The following is a 6,395-nucleotide window of genomic DNA, read 5'->3' as shown; positions in this document are numbered from 1 at the left end:
TTCAATAATCAATGCTCATCAATCTCAAGTTCAACACTATCACAAGAGAAAATCAACATATATCCATCCCAAATCCAAATCCAAACCCAACCATCTACCAACATGTACCCATTTCAAATCCAAATCCAAATATCCTTCATTTTGTATACCCGGGTAACAAAATTATACCAGCTACAGTGATGTCCAGCCACCACTGCAACATGATTTCATGATTGGTGTTACCTAGATCGGTGAATCTACACCAATAAGACGTGTTGCCTAAATCGTTGAATTTGCACTAATGCTGCCTAAATCAGTGAATCTGCATTTGATATTGTTTTTAAAAAATCATGAATCTGCAATTGATCGATGTGCTGCCTAAATCGGTAGATCTGCACCAAGATGAGTATCTACACACTGCCTAAATCAGCAAATCTGTGTGTCCATGACCAATGGACTCGGCTAGACATAAAAATATAACATTAAGCACATGTGTGAAACCAATTTAGAGCATGTTTAAGTAGGAGGGTACTTACAAACTGTTGTTCATTATCCTAGAGCACCTGAGCTAGCATGAGTAGCTGTATAGCTTAATGACCAATGATCTTAATAAAAAATCCTTTAAATGAATGAGAAACTTTGGCCGTAAGAGTGTGTGAGTATTCCGCTTAGAAGTCAATTAATTAGACAAATGAAATATAAAAAGAACACTAATGTGTTTGTTGTACATACCAACAGGATATTGATTGGGTATCTATGTATGCATGTCAAGAGAGCCCAGTTTCTCTTTGAATGGTATAAGCAAACACATCTAGGAGTTTGGCACAATCTTGTATGACAGTGCTAGTATAGTCGACCAGTAAGTAGTAAGATATGGGTTAATTAAGATGTTTGATTGATTAGCCAAGAAGGTAGATATTGGAAAATCTGATAGAACATGGTGAGTATATTATCACTAAAGCCTTAAAATAAGTTTGCATAATAAAGTAAGGAAATGACTTTTCTGACTACGTCACATTATGGTCTGCATCAATTTTTGGGAGTCTTAGACAATAAACAAGTTAGAAACTGGCAAATAAAATAAAATAAAATGAAGAGCATTATCAAAATCATTTTGTGAAGTGTAATAAAAATGGAGACTGGAATTTCCTTAAACTTGTGGTAAACCTAAGAAAGGTGATGGCGTTGACAAGTGCTACAGGAACTAACAAAAAAAATATAAGAAGGAGCTATTTAAAAAAGACATAATCAAGAAAGTATTTACAATGTTATAAGTGCATCAATTTTTAAGCCCTACAAATGAGGCTATGACTTTTTATACGTCAATTGATGAAATAAATCACAAAAAGAGCATGTAGTGTCATTAGCATACAAGATTCAAAAAGTGGTCACATCCCAAGTTTATAGCAGGGGTGTTGTAGAGTAGGAATGCTTGGGTATTTAGTCAAATATAATGTTAAAACTTACCATAATTTAAAGGAGTTACCAACTTATACTAATGTGAATCATGAGGTTGCTAAATTAACAGATTCTCACATCAATCATGTTTGGATAGAGGTAGTTACACTATTCAAGCTAGTAAAATTGTAGGACTTATTGATGAAGTATTGAGATTTTTCCCAAACCATCGCTATGCATATAAAGCTAAACTCAAATAGGGGTCCACTGTATATTTTAGACAAACTACGAGGCATATCACAAGCGCCTAAGAAGAAATGGTTTCTCACAAAAATACATCAGAGAAACAACAATAACAAGAATCCACTAGATATTGCCGCTTGCGTCTTACTTGGATGAAGAAATGTTGCAGTGAGCAAATTCTTCACACAAGATTGTGGAAACCTAGACTCCACCATAGCCCAATGATAGCCACATGGTGAGTGGGAGGGTGTTCTGTTGCGAAGTTGGGGGGGAAAAAGAGAGAGAAATGAAATGAAATGTTGTATTAACCGTCTTCAAAAGGCCATGACACCAAACTAATACAATCGTTGCGGACCTAAACCAATGCTAATTGGGTACAAAAATAAAATTAAGTGAAGTGAAAGATTGAAAGTAAAAGTTTAAAATTGTCGGACTAGACCAGTATCACCATCGTCACTGCGTGAGAATGCTCAGCAACGGGCGTATGTCTGATAAAATATGGTAGTGGGCACTGAAGAGTGCGTCAATGTCCACCTCTATAGGTCGGCGTACTGGGAGAGGAAAGAAAGAGAGCGAACTAAAATGCAATGTTATATGACCCGTTTCCAAAAGGGCTATGGGACCAGAGTGATACAATCCTTATGAATCTATTATAATGTCTGGGTACAAAAATAAAATGAAGCAAAGTGAAAAGAATAAATTGAAAGCCGAAAAACGCATCATTATCGTCATCGTCAATGCCCTAGGATGTCTGACAGCCGGCCTAGTGAAAGAAAATATTACAGTCGTCGCGCTGAAGAGCTTTGTCATTGTCCACCTCTGTAATTAGTCTTACTGAGAGAGGGAGAGAGAGCTAGTGGTTTGGAGCTGCTGTAGATAGAGAGAGAGAGAAAGAGAAAGATTGAGATCCTAGAGGGAGGGAGAGGTAGACGGCCCTATCTGCATCGTCTCTCATGTGTTTATGCTCTTTATAATTATCCTCATGGGCTAGGTTCCCAAATATCCAAGACTGTTGCAGGTACTCCACTGACGTTAAGATCCTCTGATCATTTGTCGCTTCACCCATCCTCACGTGCCTCTTTGAGAAAAGCATCTGCTCATGATGGCTTGTTTGTGAGTTTCCATACATTGATGATTATGATTTAATCGCACTGCCAACAGAGGAGTTATGGAGTCTTGAGAGGGCAAACTGGAAATCTCACACTCAACTTGATTGCATTCTGGAACGGCATCATATTGGTCTGCAGCATGACTTAGCGGATTTGGTTGTGATCTTGATCCTCATGCTGCGACAAAAGCTGAATCTCTTTTGAAAACATCATGAAGATGTTGTGGATCATATAAAATAGTACTCTGCAACCATCTACAGTGCAGACTCTCCTGTTGTTTGGTGTGGACTTCTACAAACACAAACGTACGTGTGTGAGTGTGTGTGTGTGTTGTGGTTGGCGCCGGCATGCATAGCATGCTGTTCCCGATCTAGAGGTGGGTGGTTGTGGGTGCCATGCAGTTGAGGGAGAGTTGAGGGAGAGTTTTGGACCTTGGTGGCTGAAAAAGAAAGTAAAATATTGTATGCCGCGACTGCTCACAAATGAGAAAAGGTAAGGTTGGTTGGCAGTGCAGTGTGGGTATAGCCGTGCAAATGAGGGGTAGAGAAAGAGTGTGTGTGTTGTCAATGTTCGTGAGGTTGATCTCTTGTGTCGACTACTAGAAGTGATAGATAGAGAGTGAGCTCACGTGGCTGTGTGTGTGCGTGTGTAGAGAGGTCGGTGTGTCAGTGTCTGGAAAAAACCGGTCCAATGCATTTTAACCGGCTCAAATTCTTGAAAACCGGTTCTGGTGAGAACCTTCCCTTGGACAAAACCGGTCAAAAAACATCCTAATTCCTTTATTTTCAAGGGCTGGACTAAAGACACCTTCGATTTAAAGGCTTGAAAAAATAGACGTCTTTATTTTCAAGGAGTGATGATAGTTTAGTAGGTATAATATTTATAAGTTTTAACTATATAGTATATAGTATAAACTAATTTCTAAACAATAAATAGGTTGGAAAGACTCTGGATATTTTTTTATTATAAGACTGAATCCATCTTGGATTTAAGAGCTCTGACCCTCTGGAGTCTGGAAAAGGATCACATGCTAGAGAGGCTATTTTTTAGCTTTTTAATTTTAATTTTTAACATTACTTTTCTAAATTTCAAAAGTTGACTCGTCACTCGACTCTTAATTTTTCTCTGAGTTGAATTTGAAGTAATTGAAGTCGCGTCTGTAATTTTCAAAATTGGGGGGGTTGGTGCGCGCCTTGTCTGTGTGAGACTGCGAGTCTGCAAGTGACAAGCCTGTGCGAGGGCAGCAAGACTGCGAGCCTGTGTGAGGGCAGCGAGGCTGCGAGCTTGTGCGAGGGCAGCGAGCTGCAAGACTCGAAGGCGTGCCGCGGGGCTGAGTCTTGACAGTGAATCATGGCCTACCGCAGTGCTGCCTGCCGAGCCCCGTCTCGTTGGTGAAACCTGCTTAGTGCCTCAGACTCAACGGCCATCCTATTGCACAAACTCCAGGTTAGTCCAGACTCCAGACTCCAGACTCCAACCTTTGTTTGATTGCAACGCAAGTTAAGAGCCAAGTTCCATTGAAAGCCTGTTAACAGCTGTGTCGCACCTAGTGACCCAAGTCATGAGTCATGATCCGAGTCGGCGAGTCTTGACTCCTGCTTCTGGAAGGCCTGGTGCGCATTGATAGGAATTACTGAAGACCCAGCTACTGCGCTGCAGCCTGGACTTGTAATGGAATTGATATTTCCGTATGCGTAGGCCTAGCTCGGTCAGGCCTTTTCCACCTGTCAGCTGCAATAATTAATACTATATTTCCGTATGCATAGGCCTAGCTCGATCAAGCCTTTTCCACCTGTCAGCTGCAATAATTAATAGAAATATCAATTTCATTACAGCACTCGCTGCCCCGCACTCTTAGATAACGACCTTCAGAGCTTTGGCAAAAGGAAAATTCAAAGTTTAGAAAGTTTGCGCAATGTGCATTTTGCACAGCTTGGCCTCATGTATTCGATTGCAAGGCGTCCTCTTCTATTACGTGCAGATTATCATGGCTCAAAGAACACTATGGGCAATGCCACGCTTCACGAACGAGCCACCCCCTTCCAAGAAAATAAAGAAGAGACATCGTATGAAAGATGGCTCTTCCATCGAGGAGGTGCAAGTGCAAGAAAGCAGTAATTTGGTAGGAAGTGACAATAAAGATTCTGAGTCTCAAAAATCCATACATAGACTTGCATGGAATCCTGCTTGGGCTGGAGGTAATGGTGCTTTTGAATGGGCAGATTTTGAGCCTTTAAGTGCTAGAATTTTTTGTAAGTATTGCAGGCAGGTCAAGAATTCAAGGAGTGAGTTTGGTAAGAATGGTTCTATCAATATGCAACATAGTGCATTGACCAAACATGCAGGCACCAGGGCGCATCAAGATGCACACTACATGTTTGGGAAAAGCAAGATGACCATAGATGATGGGGTTCAAAAACGAGCAGACGTGGCTATGGTGAGTACCAAGAGACTGTTTGTTGCAGCCTACCATGTAGCAAAAGAGGACTTGGCATTCAGTAAGTTTACATCTACGCTTGACTTATTAGAAATTTGTGAATGTCCTTATTTGATGAGGGATCTTTATCAAAATGATAAGTCATGTAGCTCTTTTGTGCATTATATTAGCGAGGATTTGTTAAGAAATATTTTGCAACGTCTTAAGGCTTTGAATTTTTAATGCATAATGATGGATGAATCTACCGATGTGAGTTTAGATCAACATATGATTGTCTATGCATCTATCATTGAGGATTCAGAGCCTGTTACAGTCTTTCTATGATTGATGGAGGTTGAGGAGGGTATAGCCCACCATTTGCATGAGCGTGCAAGTTTTTTTTTAGCAGAGATGCAATCAGATCGTGACAAGATGGTATGCATAGGCACAGATGGTGCCTCAGCCATGAGTGGTTGCTTGAATGGGGTGACAACTCGTTTCAAACAAGAAAATCTGTTTATGACCTCTATTCATTGCATAGCACATCGGGCTAGTTTATGTTTAGTTGTGACGCTATAAAAGGAGGTGAATATGCACAATCCATTGATCACATTGTTAATGAGATTGCATCAACATTTAGTAAGAGTGCCATCAAAAGTGCTTAATTGAAAGAATTAGAGATTGAGTCTGCATGTATAGTGTTGCAGATGAGCCGCATACATAAGGTAAGATGGTTGAGCCGATCATCATGTGTTCATAAAGTGTGTGAGTCTTTGGAGCCATTGTTGGTCTTTTTGAAAGCACATAGTCCATCCTTGTTTGAGAAGGTGACAGATTTTCAGTTTATGTACAGCTTGCACTTTATGGGCTGACATTTTACAGCGTCTTGCTCTTTTGTTAAAAGTCTTTCAAGGTACTTTTGTTGATGTGACAATTGTGGTTGGTCTCATTGAAGCTGAAATATGTTTAATCACTCCACAATTTATAAAGGTACCCGTTGTTGATATGAATGCTTCAATTCTTGATCATTTGGAGTATCCAATCATTGCACACTATGGACCACGCATTGGACAGCTTGCGGCACTTCATGAATCTATACGTGGTAATATGTATAGATCTGTTGAGATCGAGAGAGATATGTGGTAAGGATTTGGATAATGCAATAGCCTTTCAAAAGCAGTCCTATCAGTTTATAATTGAAAATTTTCATGAGAGGTTTCCTGATATGGGTCTTCTTGGATGCTTCAAAG

At 40.1% G+C, this 6,395-nt stretch overlaps 1 pseudogene; it reads left to right on the top strand.

Annotated features, from left to right (window-relative positions):
• The first annotated feature begins 4,716 nt into the window (after positions 1 to 4,716).
• LOC147430672 (uncharacterized) lies at positions 4,717 to 6,017 on the top strand (annotated as a pseudogene).
• Positions 6,018 to 6,395: the final 378 nt, after the last annotated feature.

Source organism: Adiantum capillus-veneris, chromosome 21 (genome assembly GCF_014529385.1).
Source record: "Adiantum capillus-veneris isolate H3 chromosome 21, ASM1452938v2, whole genome shotgun sequence".
In the NCBI taxonomy this organism is placed as follows: domain Eukaryota; kingdom Viridiplantae; phylum Streptophyta; class Polypodiopsida; order Polypodiales; family Pteridaceae; genus Adiantum; species Adiantum capillus-veneris.
This window is presented reverse-complemented; position numbering and strand designations above follow the sequence as displayed.